The following is a 19101-nucleotide window of genomic DNA, read 5'->3' as shown; positions in this document are numbered from 1 at the left end:
CATCATTTTTGTAATAAATACCATCATTTCACAAATAATCTGAAATGAGACCACACTTTAAAGTGTGCACTGTGTCCAATTCTGGTCGCCCAGCTATAGGAAAGATATTCACAAGTTGAAAGGGATGGAGGTCAAATTCAACAGAATGCTGCCAGGATAGAGGGCTTGAATTAGAGAGAGAGGTTGGACAGGCTGTGTCTTCATTCCCTGGAATTTAGGAGGTGGAGGAATGATACAAAAGAGGTTTATAAAATTTTGTGGGGCATGGACACTTGCAGCCCTTTTCCCAGAGTTGACAATTCAAGAACTAGAGGAATGAAAGATTTTTTGGGCAGACCATTCAGAAGAGGTGAGATTGGAATTAAAGAGGGGATTGGTAAAGTTGAGATGATGTCTCAGCAGCAATTGGAAATAGAAAGATCTAGAGCAGGAACCTGACCAAGGAGGAAGAAGACTTAAAGTGGGAGGAGTCTTGGGGGTTGGGGGAGGTGGAGAGTCACAGTTGTGGAAATGGGCCCTGGAGACGGAAGTGACAGAAGAAGTTTAACATTGTGGCATGTGTGGAATTCATTAAGGTGTGGGGCAGGGGTACAAAGGCAAGTCTCTACTGCACACCAAGCGCTCTGTCTCAGAAAAGGAAAAGTCAGAGGGGGTTGTAAAGACCAAGCAGGGGTCAGAGTGGGAGTCGGTGTGGTGGAGAGGTCAGAGGGTGGAGATGGAGGGTTAGAAAGGTCAGATGGAGAAGATGGAAGGTAAGGGAGGTCAGGGGGGGGGGGGGGGGGTAGGTGTTTTTTTGGTTTTTTATGGCACCTTGGTGAAGGGCTCAAGCCCAAAACATTGGTTATGTATCTCTATCTTTGCTACATACAGTTTGACCAGCTGAGTTTCTCCAGCATAGTGTTTTTACTAGAACTAGGGGACACAGTTTAAGATGAGAGGGGAGAGGTTGATAGAGACTCATGGGATAATGTTTTCCACTCAGCAGGTGGTCCATATCTGGAATAGGCTGCCAGAGGAAACAAGAGAAGAAGGTACAAATACAATGTTCAAAAGATATTTGGACAAACTTGTTGCTAGGAAGGGTTTTGAAGGCTATGGTTCAAATTGATGCATAGTTCCAGGCCAGAACGTCAACCTGCTTGGCATGGACGAGCTTGGCCAAAGAACATAAACTTGCAGTGTGACTCTAGTTCCTTATGCTACCAAATGGTCTGCATAATAATGGAGGAGTTCAACATTAGACTAGCAAACCACACATGGCAATTCATTCTGTATTTCAATTTTTGCATATAATACAGGCAACAAGGTTCGAAAGAATTAAACATTAAAAAACTGAGGACCCATTTGCTCATGCATTATTACTAAAGAACAGATCACCTGGCCATTATCATTTTCCTATTGCAAATCTGGCATCCACATCCAATCAGTGACAATTTCAAAATTAGTATGCCAAAAAAGTAGAAAAACTTTCTTTTTAAAAAAAGATTAGCACGTTGTCAAAATAGAACAGCAACCGTCCTCATGACCTTGACTTAAACTTGGAAGTTGTGTTGAAACACTTCTGATGTCAAATTCTGCTTGCTTATAGATGTGGGAGGTTAAATATATTGCTTAAAAAGCAGGAATTCTAAACACACGAAGCATTGAATGATGTCATGCCATTCAAAAACAAATTTTGCTAGACTTCAAATGACCTGGAAAATTGTGTGAGAATACAGCTAGGTCAAGTTGGCTCAAATACCCGAAACACAGATCAATTTAGATAAATGCAAATACCCCAGCTGCAAAAATAGAATTGAAAAACAAAAGGTGAAAATAAAAGGGCAATTGAGAGTCAATTTCAAATGCAAAAATATTGAACAAAAATAAGATAATTTACGAATTTGGCCATAATTTTCCAGATTGCTATGGAGTTGTATGAGTTGTATTTAGAAGGAAACAGTAGAACATACGTGAAAAAATGTGCTATTCAAGGAAAATCAGTTCATGTTTATAAAGTACTTCAGAAAAGCTAAAGATTAGCTCAAAGTATGAAAATGGTTTACTGAAGAATAAACAACATCATTTTAATGAAGATATAGGCAATGAAGATAATAATGAATGCAAGGACATTACAGCCATTCTAGCATTAGTACAGAAATAAAAGTCTACCACCCAATGGCACTAACTTCAACGATCATGAAGTGCTTTGAGCCACTGGCAATAAAGCTTTCCAGTGACATGGAACTAGTTCAGTTTTACCTACCATCCAAACCTGTCTCCGTATTGAGTCACCTAGAAAACTGTGCCACACACACCAAGCAGTTCACTGACATACCTTGTAACATACCCTCATTCATTTCTTACAGCACACCATGAAGTTGACTTTCTTTTCCAGTCAGAGGAGAGACAGTTGGAGATGGGCCAAGTGTGTCATATTGGTAAGTAGATTTTAGGAGTTTAAAAAGGGTGCAGGGTCATGACTTTGGCCTTTCCAGTCAGAGGAGAGACAGAGACAGAGGTGGTCAAGTGTGTCGTTTAGGTAAGTAGATTTTAGGAGAATTTAAAAAGGGTGCGGGTTCAGGACTTTGGGCTTTCCAATTGAGTAATTGGGTAATTGAGTTCATTGGCAAGGACCAATAAAGGGTGAGTTAGGTAAAGGAGCGCCCAGCGAGGAGCGACCTAGTGAGTGGCGTAGTGAAGGAATGGGACTTTGAGGCTTTGGCTCAAGAGGCTTCAACGAGCAGAGGTTGAGGAAGTGCTCTCAGTGAGGTAAGATTGGTAAGTTTATTTTAATTAATCTAATTTAATTTAGGAGTAGATTATGGAGGCAGTTGGGGTTGTCCTGTGCTGATTGCAGTATGTGGGAGGTCAGGGACAACACAAAAGTTCCTGATGACTACACCTGCAAAAGGTGCATCCAGATGCAATGCCTGGGAGACCATGTTAGGGAATTGGAGTTGCAGCTGAATGAGCTTCAGATCATAAGGGAGGCAGAGGCAATCAAAGTTAGGAGTAACAGGGAGGCAGTCACCCCAAACAACCAGGAAACAGCTAACTGGGTAACTATGAGGAAAGGGAATGGAGGGGGGGAGACAGACAGTGCAGAGTACTCCTGCACCCATTCCCCTCAATAATGTATACTGTTTTTTTTTTGAGGGGGGTGAGCTACCAGGGACAAGTCGTGGTGGTCAAGTCTCTCTGTCACAGGGACTGGCCCCTCAGCTCAGAAGGGAAGGGGGGAAAAAGAGGAGAGCTCTTGTAATTAGGGAATCGCTGGTTTGAGGAGCAGATAGGAGGTTTGCTAGATGAGATCAGGGCTTCCGGATGGTATGTTGCCTCCAAGGTGCAAGGGTCAAGGATGTCTCTGATCAAGTACACAGCATTTTGAAGGGCAGAGCAAGCAGCCAGATGTCATGGTCACGTGGGAACCAACGACATAGCTAGAAGTGTGGATGAAGCCCCAAAGAAAGAATATATGGAGTTAGGAAAGTTAAAAAGTAGGCCCTCAAGGGTGGTAATCTTGGGATTGCTGCCTGTACCACGTGCGAGAGAGGGTAGGAATGGGAAGATGTGGCAGATTAATATGTGGCTAAAGAGTTGGTGCAGGGGGCAGGGATTCCCATTTGTGCATCATTGGGATCTCTTCTGGAGAAGGTCTGACTTGTACAAAAGAGACAGGCTGCATTTGAACTGGAAGGGGACCAATATCCAGGCGGGCAGGTTTGCTAGAGCTGTTGGGGAGGGTTTAAACTAGTTTGGCAGGGGGGTGGGAATCAGAATGAGTGCAGAGATTATAGAAGAACACCTGGATTTGAAGGGAGAGAGGAATCGGAATGCAAAGTTAATGAAGAAGGGGAGTGGTAAAAATAGATGGTAATCAAAGGAGTGTATGTGGGGGATATTCTCTCAAAGTGTATATATTTCAAATGCAAGGAACATTGTAAGAAAGGTGGATGACTTTAGAGCATGGATTTACACATGGAAATGTCATATAGCAGCCGTCAATGAAACTTGGTTGCAGGAGGATTCTGTTGTTTTAGGCATGAGAGAACAGGGTGGGGGGGGGGGGGGGGGGGGGATAAAAGATGGAAGAGTCACGTTGGAGAAAACATTACAGCAGTGCTATGACAGGATAGATTGGAGGGCTCTTCCAGTGAGGCTACTTGGGTGGAATTGAGGAATGGGAAGGCATGAAAACACTAATGGAAGTGTATAATACACCACCTAATAGAGGAGCAAATTTGTAAGGAGATAGTATATATGTGGAATAAACATAAGGTGGTGATTATAAGAGATTTTAATTTTCCACACATCGACTGGGACACCCATACTGTAAAAGGGCAGGATGGGTTGGAGTTTGTCAAATGTGTTCTGGAAAGTATTTTTTAAATCAATAGTGTTACGAACCAAAAAACAGCAGTAACAGAAATTCACCAAGACGATGGGTTCTTCAATAAAACTATATAAATTATTATCAAGTAAAATGTCTAAACTGAATATTCAGAAATCAAGATTAAAATGGGAAACATATGAATAGGGAGGTAGATGAAAATGTTTGGAGGAATTTATGTAAAGATATTATGACTAAGGTTATAAATGTAAGGTACAGATTAGTACAATATACTTTTTTGTACATCAATTATACTTAAACCACTCAAAAATTAAAGAGATTTAATTTAATGTCTTCAGATTTATGTTTTAGATGTGGAAAAGGTACCTTTTTCCATTTGACTTGGATCTGTCCTAAAGTTAAGATTTTTTGGATACAAGTTAAATTATTTTTTGAAAAGTATTAAAAGTTGAACTTCCATTTGATCCAAAGTTGTTTTTATTAGGAGATATTAAGATGATTGCTGTAAGATTAAGATTGACTAGGTATCAAATTGAATTTTTACATTTATCCTTGGCTCTATCTAAGAAATGTTTGGCTATTACTTGGAAATCTGATTTAGCTCTAGGAATGCAAAAAATGGCTTACTGAAATGAAATCTGTATCACTCTTGAAAAGATAGCATACAATTTGAGGGACAAATATCATTTTTTTGTAAAAGTATTGGGTCCATATTTGAAAATTCTTGGTTTGAAGATTCGAGCTCTCATTCCGTTCTGATGCAACATCTTGGTTTCCACAGCCGAGTAGTTGAATTATATATATATATATATATATATATATATATATTTGATGATCTTTCTTTCTTTAGTGGGTAGATATAGGGGAAGGAGGGTGGATATTAGTGGGGAGGGAGAGGTAGGTTGGGATTTTTTGTTATTATCCACATATTTTTCTGTATATGAATTTTTATTATAATTGATGTTATTGTGGTTTTTAATTTTTAAAATAAAGTATTAAAAAGGTTTTATTTTCTTAATACATATTACTATCAATATTTAACTTATTACTAACTTAACTTCCTTCTTATTCTAAGCTGTATGTAATGTTTATGTGTTCAGGAAAGTTCTTTTTCACTGTCCAATTATTCACTTTTCACTTCAAGTTCACTGGTATCAGGCAATTTTCCACACTGAGCACAGAATTAAACATTTATTATCTTCACCAGGCTCTGGTGCTTTAACCTAAATTACTACCTCTAAGGAAGATCTTTGTTGGTTTCAGAGAGATATTCGTTGTTCTTTAGACACACACAAACTGATCTCCTGCAATCAACCACTCAAGTGTCTTGCCAAAGAAGCTGTCCCCTCTTGGGTTTTTCCAAAAGATAACCACTTCTTCCAGGATAGCACAAAGAGTTCTTCTTTTTCCCTTATTTCAGGAAAAACAGAATACCCGGCCACAGCCTATGCAATTGATTACAGAGATTTATAATAGGCTGAACACGAAACTCAAAATCCGACTTGAAATGGGGTCTTGCAGCAGATCTGTAATCTTGCAGTCTTCAACACCAAATGCTGCTGAATCTCTCAGTCTCTCTCTAGGATTCTTCAGGTGTATTCTCCGCTAAGAATGCGCCTGAAGAAGAGAAAACGGCCCTTTGATTTGCCATTCAGGTGGCAGTGCTAAAAGCGCATCTGAGCGCACTCTGGCTCCTGTCCCTTGAGCTGCCAAGTTAGGATGGCAGGCTGTCAGCTGGGACAGCCAGCGCAGGCTATCAGAGCGGGAACATCCCCCGTGGAATGTCCCCACACTGGTCGCTCCCTCCCCCCCAGTGGGGAAGAAGGGGGCTGGAGCGGCCGGTGGGGGAGAGGGGGGCTGGGCAGCCGGTGGGGGAGAGGGGGGCTGGGGCAGCCGGCGGGGGAGAAGGGGGCTGGAGCAGGGAGTACGGCGCTCAAGTCGGATACCGCATTGCTTCAGCCAGCCCCCTTCTCCTACTTCGACCAGCCTCCAGCTCCTGTTCTCCCCCACCAACCGCTCTAGCCCTGCAGTTCCCACGCTGACAGCCCAGCCCCCTTCTCCCCTACCGGCCGCTCTAGCCCCGCAGTCCCCGTGCTGACAGCCCAGCCAGCTGTCCCTGCCCTGACGTCCTGCGCCGGGGGAAGGGGCAGCTGGGAGAGGAGCTGTCAGGCGCTCTTACCATTTTTAGGCGGCTGCATTCGGATGGCTGGGGAGGCCACTGTGCTGCGGCGATTATCCCTCTCGGAGGAGGGTTACAAAGTTCGCCTTGCAAGTGTCTCCTGCACATTCACATGGCTCCCCACAGCCACATATTGCCAAAATATGCGTCTTTACAAGCAGGGCAATTGGCTACCTGAAAGTGCCTTCTCTCTCTCTCTCTCTCTCTCTCTACCTCTCTCTCTCTCTCCCCCCCCCCCACTACCACCCAAAGAATTAATGTTTGCAAAAGCACATGACCAACAATTTAAACTTCTGCCACCAGTCTTAATAGCAAACGATTCTCAGTTCCTGAGCCTGGACACTGTACATACATACTGATCCATTAACACCTACTTGCAAAACTCTCACAAGTACTCTCCCATTGTCTCAACAAAGCCAACTGGAAACATGAAGTCTACTCTTGCATGGCACCTGAGATGTTGGTTTGTGAAATGCAATCTAACAACTAAACCTCACAATCTTACCCCCTTTAAGAAATATTTTATCATAATTTTATTAACACATTGTGTAACAATACATAGAAGAAACGGCTAGAGAGAGGGCAGTATTGAATCTCCTATTAGGGAATGAGATAGGTCAGATGATAGAGGTTTGTGTTGGGGAACACTTTGGGTCTAGTGATGATAATACTATTAGTTTTAGATGAATAATGGAGGATAGAGCAGGGCCTAAGGTTGAGATTCTTGATTGGAATAAGGCAAATTTCAAGGAAGTGCAAAAGGATTTAGAGGGTGTGGATTGGGATAATTTATTTTCAGTGAAGGATGTAACAGATAAATGGAGAATGTTCAAAGGGAAAATGTTGAGAGTACAGAGACGGTCTGTCCCTGTGAGGATTAAAGGAAAGATTAGAAAATATAGGGAGCCTTGGTTTTCAAAGGATATTGGTAATTGGTTCGGAGGAAGAGGGATGTGGACAACAGGTAGAGACAATAGGGAATAAATGAGGTGCTTGAGGAATAGAAGGAGTGTTTAAAAAAAGCTTAAGAAATTAGAAAGGCTAAAAGGAGATACGAGGCTGCTTTGGCAGGCAAGGGAAAAATAAATCCAATGGGATTCTACATTAAAATGAAAAGAACCGTGAGGAATAAAATTGGGCCCCTTGAGGATCAGAGGGGTAGGCTATGTGAGGAGTCAGAAGAGACAGGGGAAAAAACATTTCAGTATTCAGTAAGGAAAGGAATATTGAGCCAGGTGAAGTAAGGAAACCTGGTAGTGAGGTCATGGATAATATACAAAATAATGAGGAGGTAGTATTGGCTATTTTAAAGAGAATAAAGGTACATTTACATGCACAGATACCTTTGTATACTAACTTCCCTCCGGGTCCTGACAAGATATTCCCTAGGACCTGGAGGGAGGTTAGTGTACAAATAGAGAGGGCTCTCACAGAAATATTTAAAATGTCACTGGGTAGATCATGTTGTTCCACTTTTTAAAAAAAAGCTCCAAAAGTAAACCTGGTAATTATAGGCCTGTGAGTCTGACATCGATGGTGGGTAAATTAATGGAGAGTGTCTTAAGAGATGGTATATACAATTATTTGGAAAGTCAGGGATTGATTAGGAGTAGTCAACACAATTTCATACATGGTAGATCATGTTTAACAAATTTTATAGCATTTTTTGAGAAGGTTTCCAAGTAGGTTGACGAGGGGAAGGCAGTGGATGTTGTCTATATGGACTTTAGTAAGGCCTTTGATGAGGTTCCACATAAGAGTTAGTTAAGAAGGTTCAAGCATTAGGTATTAATCTTGAAGTAGTGAAATGGATTCAACAATGCTTGGATGGGAGATGCCAGAGAGAAGTGGTGGAAAATTGTTTGTCAAATTGGAGGCATTGTCTGAACATGGATAAGACAAAGGAGACCATTGTGAATTTCAAGAGGATGAAGATCGATCATTCACTGTTATACATCAATAGCTCAATGGTGGAGAGAGTGGTGTTAGAGCCCACAGGACCCTAAAACGCAGCAGCAATAGAATTCACCAAGACAAATTGTTAAACTAAAGTTACTTTTAATTATCTTTAAACATTAAAACAGGATCAAATTTTAACTTGTTACTATTAACTTAACCCCCTTCTAATTCTAAGCGCACGTATATGTAATGTGGAAGTTCAGAAAAGTTCATTGCTTCACAGTCGAATCTCACTGCTCACTCCTCTAAGTTCACTGGTTGCAGAGAATTCTTATACTGTGCACAAAATTTAACATTTATGAATTTCACCAGGCTTTAGTGCTTAAAAAGTAAATGGTTACCACTCAGGGAGGTTCTTGTCAGTTTTCAGAGAGAGAATTGTTGCTCGTTGGACACCCACAACTGATTCCTTCAGATCAGCCACTTCTGTGCCTTGCCAAAGAAACTTGCCCCATTAGGGTTTTCCAGATGATAACCTTTTTGTTTCCCTTATTTCAAGTGAAATCATTATGCAGCCAGTCCTCTCCTCTTGAATGGACCACAAGGGCTTTGACCAGGCTGAACTAAGAACTCACAACTCGCCTTCAAAATGGGGTTTTTCCACAAGATTGACAGCTTGTCATGTTCCAGTCCCAGCTGCAGAACTCAATTCTCTCTTTCTCTCTCACTCAGAGAAAACCACATGACCTTTTTAGAGCAGCCAGCTGCACTCAGACAGACTGCAGCTCCGGACCTAATCTTCCGAGTTTGTTCATCTGTTGCTTTCCAAAACAATAATCCATTACTCCACAGCATGTCCAATTAACACCTACTTGTGAAGTCCTTATAGGCATGCTTCAAAGTTTTTGCAAAGGTACTCGGAGCCTCATCTGTCTGGCTTGAGCAGAGCTCCAGCATTTTAAATGAGATCTGTTTTGAAGTGTTTGTATGTGAGCTACACTAAAAAAAACCCTGCCACAATTTATCGCCTTTAAAACATATCTACATGCAATACAAAATATAACATAATGTGTCACAGTGGTAAGTATAAAGTTTCTTAGTTTGCATATGAAAGAAGACCTATCCTGGACCAACAACACCATATTAGTCAGGAAGGCAAAGGGGTGCCTATACTTCTTCAGGAAGTCGAAGGGAGCAAGACTACAGACCCCATCTTGACAACATTTTACAGAAGTACAATCTCGAGTCTGGCTGCACCATTGTCTCAGGTTCAGAATTCAGATTTATTGTTAGAGTACATGCATGAAATCACATACAACCGTGAGATTCTTTTTTCTGTGGGCGAGGCAGAATTACCACTTATTTGTATTGCAAAAAATCCGTACTCAACGTATCTATGTAAACAAATTGTATAATGCAGAAAAAATAAAGTGCAAAAGTACACAGTGAATACATGTAAACAAATAAAGAACTGAAAACAGGAAATGAATGTAAACAAACTGCAATACAGAGATAATTTTTTAAAAATCAATAAAGTGCACAAGTAAGAGTCCTTAAATAAGTCCTTGTTGAGGAGTCAGATGATGGAGGGGTAGCAGCTGTTCCTGAACCTAATGGTGAGAGTCTGGTGGCACCTATACCTCTTTTGTGATGGCAGCAGTGAGAACAGAGCATGGACTTGGTGGTGTGGATCCTTGATGATTGCTACTGCTCTCCGACAGCAGCGTTCTCTGTAGGTGTTCTCGATAGTGAAGAAGGTTTTGCCTGAAATGTCCTGGGCTGTGTCCACTATCTTTTGAAGGGCTTTATACTCAGCGGTATTGGCATCCTATACCAGAGGTATCGTAGCTGCAAAGTATTGGACCGAAAGTCAACACAGGGGATCATCAAAATGGCCGAGAAGATCACTGGGGTATCCCTTTCCTCTACTGACAACATTCAACATTGCTTAAATAGGGATCAAAGTATTTCTGGGGATCTTTTCCATCTGGGACAGAGTATCTTTGACCCACTACTAGTAAGAAGAAGACATAGGAGCATCAAAATCAGGACTTATGATGTGGCATATATTAAGTGTGCACCATGGCCCACAGAAATGCTGCTTGGTCTGGTTGTACATGAAGATAAACAAAGTTGAAGATGACTTCTCTCAAAATACAAATGTATAGTCTTATCATCAATAATTTAAGTTGTAGTAACAAATTATTTTCAAATCACTTTTTATTTTACACTGTAAAGCTCTCAGATAGCAATGTAACTGAGAATGTGTTTTAAATTATATTTAGATTTTTATTTGTCTCTTCTTTGCACATAGTGCACTGCTAAGACAAAAAAGAAAGAACAGCAGGTTCTTGTTTTAAATACACGTCTTTACCACTAAAGAAGCAAAAGCACGAGTTTGGTATTTGAATTGCAAATACATTGAGAACCACCTTCATGCTTGCTTATATTACCTGATCCTCAATGTCTTTTCAGGTATTTAAATGGATCTCCTTTTTCACCACTGTAGTCAACATAAAACTTGTTTTTGTAAAATATTTTTATTTCTGCTCCATACAGTTTTTTGTAATGTTCTTGGTGTTGACCAATGGTGACAGTTAAACTGAAGTCTGCAAAGGATTTTGCAGCAGAAACTTCCCTGAAAACCCCACTTCAGTGGGGTAAGGCCCTGTGCAGAATAGTTAGAGAGTGGCATAAATGGCCAAGTCCTAACTACAGACCTGTGACAGCTCCATAAGCCATTACTCCAGATCCAGTGGTTGTCAAAACTCTCAAAATATTCAATTATCTTTCAATGGTTAACCTTCAAATCCTGAAATATTAACCATATGTAAAAAGAATAAAAACTGAAGCCGTAGTATTGATTTTCGAAGAAGAACGATAGACAACATCATGTGGCTTGAATTGTCAAAATTCAGTTAGGAAATTCATAGCCAAACCAATCAACCAACAGTACATAATATCACAAAATGCAGCAATACGAAACGTTGTACCGTATGATACAGAGTTGAACTAGGCCATTTGGCCCATCTGGTCCACCCTGCCATTACATCATGGCTGATTTACTAACCTTTTCAACCTCATTCTTCTGCCTTCTTCCTGTAAGCCTCGATTTCCCTCCTAATCAAGAGCCTATCTACCACCATTTTAAATACATCAACTACATGGTCTCCACAGTCGTTGCAGAAATGAATTCCACAGATTCACCACCCTCTGGGAAAAGAAATTCTTCCTCGCGTCTGTTCTAAAGGGATTTTTTTGTATTCTGAGGTGCTGTCCTCTGGTAGCAGGCTCCCCACCATTGGAAATATCCTTTTCAGGTTCATTCTATTAAGTTCTTTCAGTATTGAATAGGTTTCAATGAGATCCATCATCATTCTTCTAGGCTCCACTGAATACAGACCCAAGGCATTCAGACACTCTTCTAATGGCAATCCTTTAATTCAGGGAATCATTCTCGTGAACCTCCTCTATAACCTCTCCTCACTTCTAAAATGGCAGTGTAAATAAAATTTACATATTAACCACATTGCATTTTTAAAATCTGTAGTTGATAAGGCCAACCAGTATTTATTAAAGTATCTTAATTGTCTCATGACCTGCATGGCAAGCTGGTCCATTTAAAGCAGTCAACCTCATTGACTGTGCAGGCTGTGGGATAGCCCTCCATACCCCTCCTATCCATTAACCTGTCCAAATTCTTCTTAAATGTTAAAATTGAGCCTTCATCCACCACTTTAGCTGACAGCTCATTCCACATTCCCACCACTCTCTGGGTGAACAGGTTCCCCTGAATGTTCCCCTTCACCCTTAACCCATGTCCTCTGGTTTGTATCTCACCTACCCTCAGTGGAAAAAGCTTACCTACATTTACTCTATCTATAATCCTCATAATTTTAAATACCTCTAACAAATTTTCCCTCATTCATCTATGATCCAGAGAATAAAGTCCTAAACTGTTTAACCTTTCGCTATGATTCAGTACCTGAAGTCCAGGCAACATCCCAGTAAATCTTCTATTCATTTTCACAATCTTATATCTTTCCTGTAGGTGGGTGACCAAAATTGTGCACAATACTCCAAATGTGGCCTCGCCAATGTCTATACAACTTTACCATTACATCCCAACTCTGATACTCAGTACTTTGATTATGAAGGTCAATATGCCAAAAGCTCTCTTTACAACCTGTGATGCCACTTACAGGGAATTATATATCTGTATTCCCAGATCCCTCGTCCCTCAGCACTCCTCTGTGCCCAGCCATTTACCATGCATGTATTTTCTTGGTTTGTCTTTCCAAATGCAATAGCTAACATTTGTCTGCACAGATGGGGTGGCATGGTTGGCGTAGAGGTTAGCCCAACGCTATTACAGCGCCAGCGATCAAGACTTTAGTTCGAAACCCACACTGTAGGGAGTCTGTACGTTCTCCCGGTGTCTGCAAGTCAGTGGAACTCGGCAGAATAATAGTTTGGCACAGACTAGAAGGGCCAAAGGGTCTGTTTCTATGCTGTAATGTTCTATGGTTGGAGGTTCTGAAGGGATCAGATTTATTGGCCCATGGCACAAGGCCAAGCAAAGCTGCATGACAAATGCCTGAGCATCTGTCGCTGCTCCATTATTGGACTCCACGTGTGATCGCACTGGGATTTAACCAGACTTCGTGTTGGATCAATATTCCTATTAATTTAAATTGGAATTCCTGACCTGGAAATTAGGAAAAGGCAATATTATTTTCCAAATATTAAAAAGGAATTTATTTTAAAATCTTGCATTTTCAATGCGGTTTCTTTGTATAAAATATAAATAATCTTAATAGCTTTAAAATTAATCAGTCAGGTCTCAATACCCCACTGTGTAATTGGATCCTTGATTTCCTCACTTTCAGACAACAATCAGTAAGGATTGGTAAGAACATTTCCCCCATATTCTCCATCAGCACCACATGCGATACATGCATCTATGACTGTGTGGTTCAGTACAACCACAATACCACAGAGGTGGGTTCTATAAAAAAAAGGGGCAATGAGTCAGCATACAAGAGGGAGATTGAAAACACGGCTGAATGGTGCACCATCAATAACCATGCATTCAATGTCACTAAAACCAAGGAGCTGATTGTTGACTTCAGGAAGGGAAAACCAGAGGTGGACAATCCAGTGATCATTGGGAGATCAGAGGTGGAGAAGATAAAGCAAAGTTTTTGGATATCTATCTCGGAGATCTTTCCTGGACCCCACACACAAATGGCATTATGAAGAAAGCATATCAGCGCCTCTACATCATCACGAGTTTGTGGCAGTTTGGTATGACATCGAAAATCCTGGCAAATTTCTACAGATGTGTGGAGGAAAGTGTACCAACTGGCTGCATCACAGTCTGGTATGGGTCAGCAATACCTCTGGACGTAAAGGCTTCCAAAAGGTAGCAGACAGCTCAGGAAATCACGGGCAAAACCTTCCCCACCATCTAGAACATCTATGGGGGAGCGTGGCTATGCTAAGGAGCTGAACAGATGTGCTTTGAAAGAGCTCTCCACAAAACAGTATTATAAAGGTTAGAAAGCTTAAAACCAGAATTCTAGCGTCAAAAATGGATAAAATAAGTGCCAAACTACCAAGACAACCAAAAAGCACAAACTGAAGAAACAACAGCATAGCCAAGAACATCGAGTGGAAGCCTAATGAGAAGCAATCAGGAGGGGCCTTTGGACCGGCTGAACGCAGCAGAACCCAAATTATAACCAACGTTCTGAAAAAAATGGAAATTTTATGCACTCGTTTCACGAGTGTGGAATCAGCGATGAGAGACATGTCGGAAAAGGTAAAAGAAATCAAATAAGTCCTGGAAGATTTAATGGAACAAATGACTCATTTGGAGGCTGAACTGGATAAAACAAAAGGCAAACTAAAGGCACTGGAAAGAAAAGCAAAAACACAGGACATAGAAAAAAAAGGATTGATAGACAAGTTCAAACATATGGAAAATTTCAGCAGACGTAACAATGTAATTTTTGGACTGAGAGAAGGAATAAAAGGTAAAAGACACAGTGAGTTTCTTTGAAACATGGATCCCACAAATGCTGGGACAAAGCAAGTGAAATGCAAAGCTGCAAACTGAAAGGGCTCAGACCCAGAAGAACTGGCAAACAGCGACTATGACCAGGAAAGAGATGTGATCTTGGGAGCAGCATACGAATATTCAAAAAATAATAATGGTCCATTAGTGGTGGACAATTCAAAAGTTATGTTTTTCCAGGTCTTTAGCCCTGCCTTACTCAAACAAAGAAAGGAATGTGATGAGGTAAAGAGACAACTGCAATTTAAAACCTTTAAATACTCAATGATTTACCCAGCAATGTTGAGGGTGGATATCTCAAAAGGTAATCGACAAATTTTCAAGAATAAAGAAATGGAAGAATTTTTTTTTAAACTTTATTTAAAATTTTATGACATGAATAAAATAAAAATTACATTTAAAGAAATAATAAAAAAATAAGATAATAAAAATTAGAATATTACATCATTAAACTACACAAATTAACCCCCTCAATAATTATAACACATTAATCATCTAATTTAAAATTAGTCCAACCCTCCCCCCCAAAATAAAGAGTGAAGAATTAATTAACAATGTTGTAAATAAAATAGAAAAAACCCCACTTACAAAAAAAGGATAAAACTTAACAACAAAAAAAATATCAATACTAAAATAATACCCTTAAACATATATTTAAATCAAACATAATACATGTATTTAACAAATGAAATCCACTTTAAAACTAAGTTCAAATATTAAAATCATATATCAACCACATATCTGTTATACAAAAAATCAAAATTAATAATACATAAATACAGAATTTCCATTAATACCAAGTTTCCTTTATAATTCATCGAGAGAACAAAAACATCCCTTAGAAAAACAATCAGATAAACTTTTTATTCCCTTCCCCTCCCCTTATATATAAAAAAAGAAAAAAAAGAAAAAAAAGTTCAAACTCTTATAAAAATCTCCATATTCTTCATTTATAACATCTTCAAAATTCTCTATCAAAATTAACTTAATTTTATTAAACTCTTCTCCCTCAATGTATTTGTACTTAATTTTCTTCTTTTTCTTCTTATCACCTTTCCCCTCATCTTCCTCTTCATCTAATTCAACATCCTCAATTTTTGACTTATTATCTTCTGTGACATCATCCTCTTAAAAAAGAAAGTATAAAGAGAAAAAAAACCCCAAAAAAGAGAAAAAAAAGGAGAAAGAAAACCTCCTAATTCCCTCTCAATTACAATCAAAAAACAAAAAGAGTTAAAAAAAATATATTTATTTAAAAAAAATAATTAAAAAAAAAACCTTCACTTCTTAACCCAAAAATTAAAAAGAAAAAAAACCAGGTCAGAGGTCACAACTACCTCCTCCAGTTTAAACCGCCCAAAGCGGTAACTCCCTCAAAATATTGGGTGTGTGATAACTCACAGGTAGCTGATGACTTCTGGAAACTAGTGCCCACCCAGTTCCCTCTCCCAACTCCCATTTCATTAAACTATCATCATTATTTAAACTATTTAAACTCTTCTCAAAAAAAAAAGATAAAAGATTTATTTTTTTAAATCAACGTTACCACTTTGGTCACCATTGCATCCATTTCTTTTAAAAATCTGGATCCCACCTTACATCTCTACTCTCTTTGGAGACCTTGAAGGACTACATTGTTCTTCAAACTGCATGATTGGTAGAGACTGAGCAAAGTCCATAACCTCTTTAGGATTGTCAAAGAACTTTGGCTAATTTCCATCCTAAAAAATCTTCAGTACTGCAGAATATCTGAATATTGCCTTATATCTTTTTTTCCACAACCGTTCTTTCACAGAATTAAATTCGCATCGTTGAAACATAATTTCTTGACTCAAATCTTGATAGAAGAAAACAGGATTATTCTGAACCATCAAAGGAGATCTATTTTGCTGGGCATTTCTAGTAACCGTACGTAAAATTGTCTCTCTGTCACAATAGTTTAAACAACGGATCAAAACAGATCTTGGATTCTGTCCTGAAAAAGATTTTCTTCTTAAAACTCTATAAGCACGTTCCAGTATTAAACCTTCAGGGAATTTATCCGGTCCTAACACTCGTGGAATCCATTCAGTTAAAAATTTTCTTGGATCTGGTCCTTCTATGCCTTCTGGCAAACCAACAATTTTCACGTTGTTCCGTCTAGATTGATTCTCCAAATAATCAACCTTTTTTGCTAAATTTTTATTTTGGATCTGCAATGTTTCAATTATTCTATTATCATCTTGCAGTTGATCCTGTGCATCGACTAAACCTTGATCCCACATTTCAAATCTTTCAATGGTTTCAAGCTTAAAAGCTCCATTAATGACTTCCGCCATCGCATTAATCTTGGAAATAAACAGGTTCACAAAATTAGCTAAGTGACGCGATACAGAATATATCTTATCTTCAAGATCCTTAACAGACATTTCAACAGAAGTAGATTCAGGCATAATGGGGTCTTGCTGTTCCTTAGAGACCACGGGATCTTCTGTCCCTTCCCTTAATTTAGTATCTTTTCTAGCAGTTTGACTTTGTATAAAAATCCCTCTCAAAGTCCCCCCAGCAATGCCAGGAGACTGAAGATCAGGGTTATCTTTAAGCCAAATCTCTTTAATCATCTTCACTGAATCGATGTCTGGAAAAACCGTTGTAATTGAAGATGCATTTTGCAGCGCCACCACTGTAGCAGTCGAATGACAGCTCTTTAACTCTCCAGCTGGTGGCGCCCCAGCTGATTCAACTGTCAAAGTCTGAGTGACAGCACTCACAGTGGCCGTTGTGTGAAATACTGGCACCCGTCCAGCTCTCTGGTCTGAAAGCTGTTGAATGCGACCTTCAAAGAGCCTCACCGGCTTAAAACGGAGTTTCAATGCCGAACTCTGTACGTCTTCCTCTGGATCCATTCCACGCTGAGTCCTGGCTTCTTGTAAACAAGTAGGCTCAGACAATTTCGGAAAATGTAGTTTTTTAACAGTCTGTTGATGTTTTCTTTTACCTTTTTTTTTGCATATAAACCATTAGGCACTAATCCAACACCTCTTATTATTTATAAACTTTTAAAAGAACTTTAACGGGCACTTAAAGACAAAACAATAAATCAGAGTCAGGAGAGGTGTGGAAGGCACGTCTGTTCCCTACGCCATCTTGCCACGCCCCCCAAGAAATGGAAGAATTTTTAAGAAAGTTATGAAAAGATTAAAATCACTAGCGGAAAGGACTGAAAAGACCATTTCAAAATGGGACTAACTGAAAGACCTATCTTTTTATTTATATATCATAGTACTGAACCAGCTTGTTCTCACTGATAAAAGAAAAAACTATTGTGGTTCATACAGAGAGCTCTGAAAAGATAGAAAGATGGTAAATAAAGTAGCAAGGTGGGAACTCTGATTGGGGGGGGGAAGAGAAGGCATCGGGAGAGGAGCAGTTTTAAAAGATGATGTTAAAGGAAGGGTTTCTTTTCCTTTTTCGGGATAATTGTGGGCTCTTGGGTATTATTGTCAATGTCACCGTCAGAGCTGGGGAGTGTGTGTGTGTGTGTGTGTGTGTGTGTGTGTGTGTGTGTGTGTGTGTGTGTGTGTGTGTGTGTGTGTGTGTGTGAGAGAGATTGAGTGATTGTGTGTGTGTGTGTGTGTGTGTGTGTGTGTGTGTGTGAGAGAGAGAGATTGAGTGATTTTGAGTGTGTGTGTGTGAGAGATTGAGTGATTGTGTGTGTGGGTGTGTGTGTGAGAGAGATTGAGTGATTGTGAGTGTGAGTGTGTGTGAGAGAGATTGAGTGATTGTGTGTGTGTGTGAGAGATTGAGTGATTGTGAGTGTGTGTGTGTGTGTGAGAGATTGAGTGATTGTGAGTGTGTGTGTGTGTGAGAGAGATTGAGTGATTGTGTGTGTGTGTGAGAGAGATTGAGTGATTGTGTGTGTGTGAGTGTGTGTGTGAGAGAGATTGAGTGATTGTGTGTGTGTGTGTGTGAGAGATTGAGTGATTGTGTGAGAGAGAGATTGAGTGATTGTGTGTGTGTGTGAGAGAGAGATTGAGTGATTGTGTGTGTGTGTGTGTGAGAGAGAGATTGAGTGATTGTGTGTGTGTGTGTTAGAGAGAGATTGAGTGATTGTGTGTGTGTGTGAGAGAGATTGAGTGATTGTGTGTGTGTGTGAGAGAGATTGAGTGATTGTGTGTGTGTGTGAGAGAGAGAGATTGAGTGATTGTGTGTGTGTGTGAGAGAGATTGAGTGATTGTGTGTGTGAGTGTGTGTGTGTGAGAGAGAGATTGAGTGATTGTGTGTGTGTGTGAGAGAGATTGAGTGATTGTGTGTGTGAGTGTGTGTGTGTGAGAGAGAGATTGAGTGATTGTGTGTGTGTGTGAGAGAGATTGAGTGATTGTGTGTGTGAGTGTGTGTGTGTGTGAGAGAGATTGAGTGATTGTGTGTGTGTGTGAGTGTGTGTGTGTGAGAGAGAGATTGAGTGATTGTGTGTGTGTGTGAGTGTGTGTGTGTGAGAGAGAGATTGAGTGATTGTGTGTGTGTGTGTGTGTGTGTGTGTGTGTGTGTGTGTGTGAGAGAGAGAGATTGAGTGATTTTGAGTGTGTGTGTGTGTGAGAGATTGAGTGATTGTGTGTGTGGGTGTGTGTGTGA

The 19101-nt window shown here is 39.9% G+C and overlaps 1 protein-coding gene across 10 annotated transcripts in view; it reads right to left on the bottom strand.

The window, feature by feature from the left end:
- The window catches only part of akt3a (v-akt murine thymoma viral oncogene homolog 3a), a 416568-nt gene that overhangs the window by 207716 nt on the left and 189751 nt on the right, over positions 1–19101 (bottom strand). The window lies entirely within an intron of this gene.

This window comes from Narcine bancroftii, chromosome 4 (genome assembly GCF_036971445.1).
Source record: "Narcine bancroftii isolate sNarBan1 chromosome 4, sNarBan1.hap1, whole genome shotgun sequence".
In the NCBI taxonomy this organism is placed as follows: domain Eukaryota; kingdom Metazoa; phylum Chordata; class Chondrichthyes; order Torpediniformes; family Narcinidae; genus Narcine; species Narcine bancroftii.
This window is presented reverse-complemented; position numbering and strand designations above follow the sequence as displayed.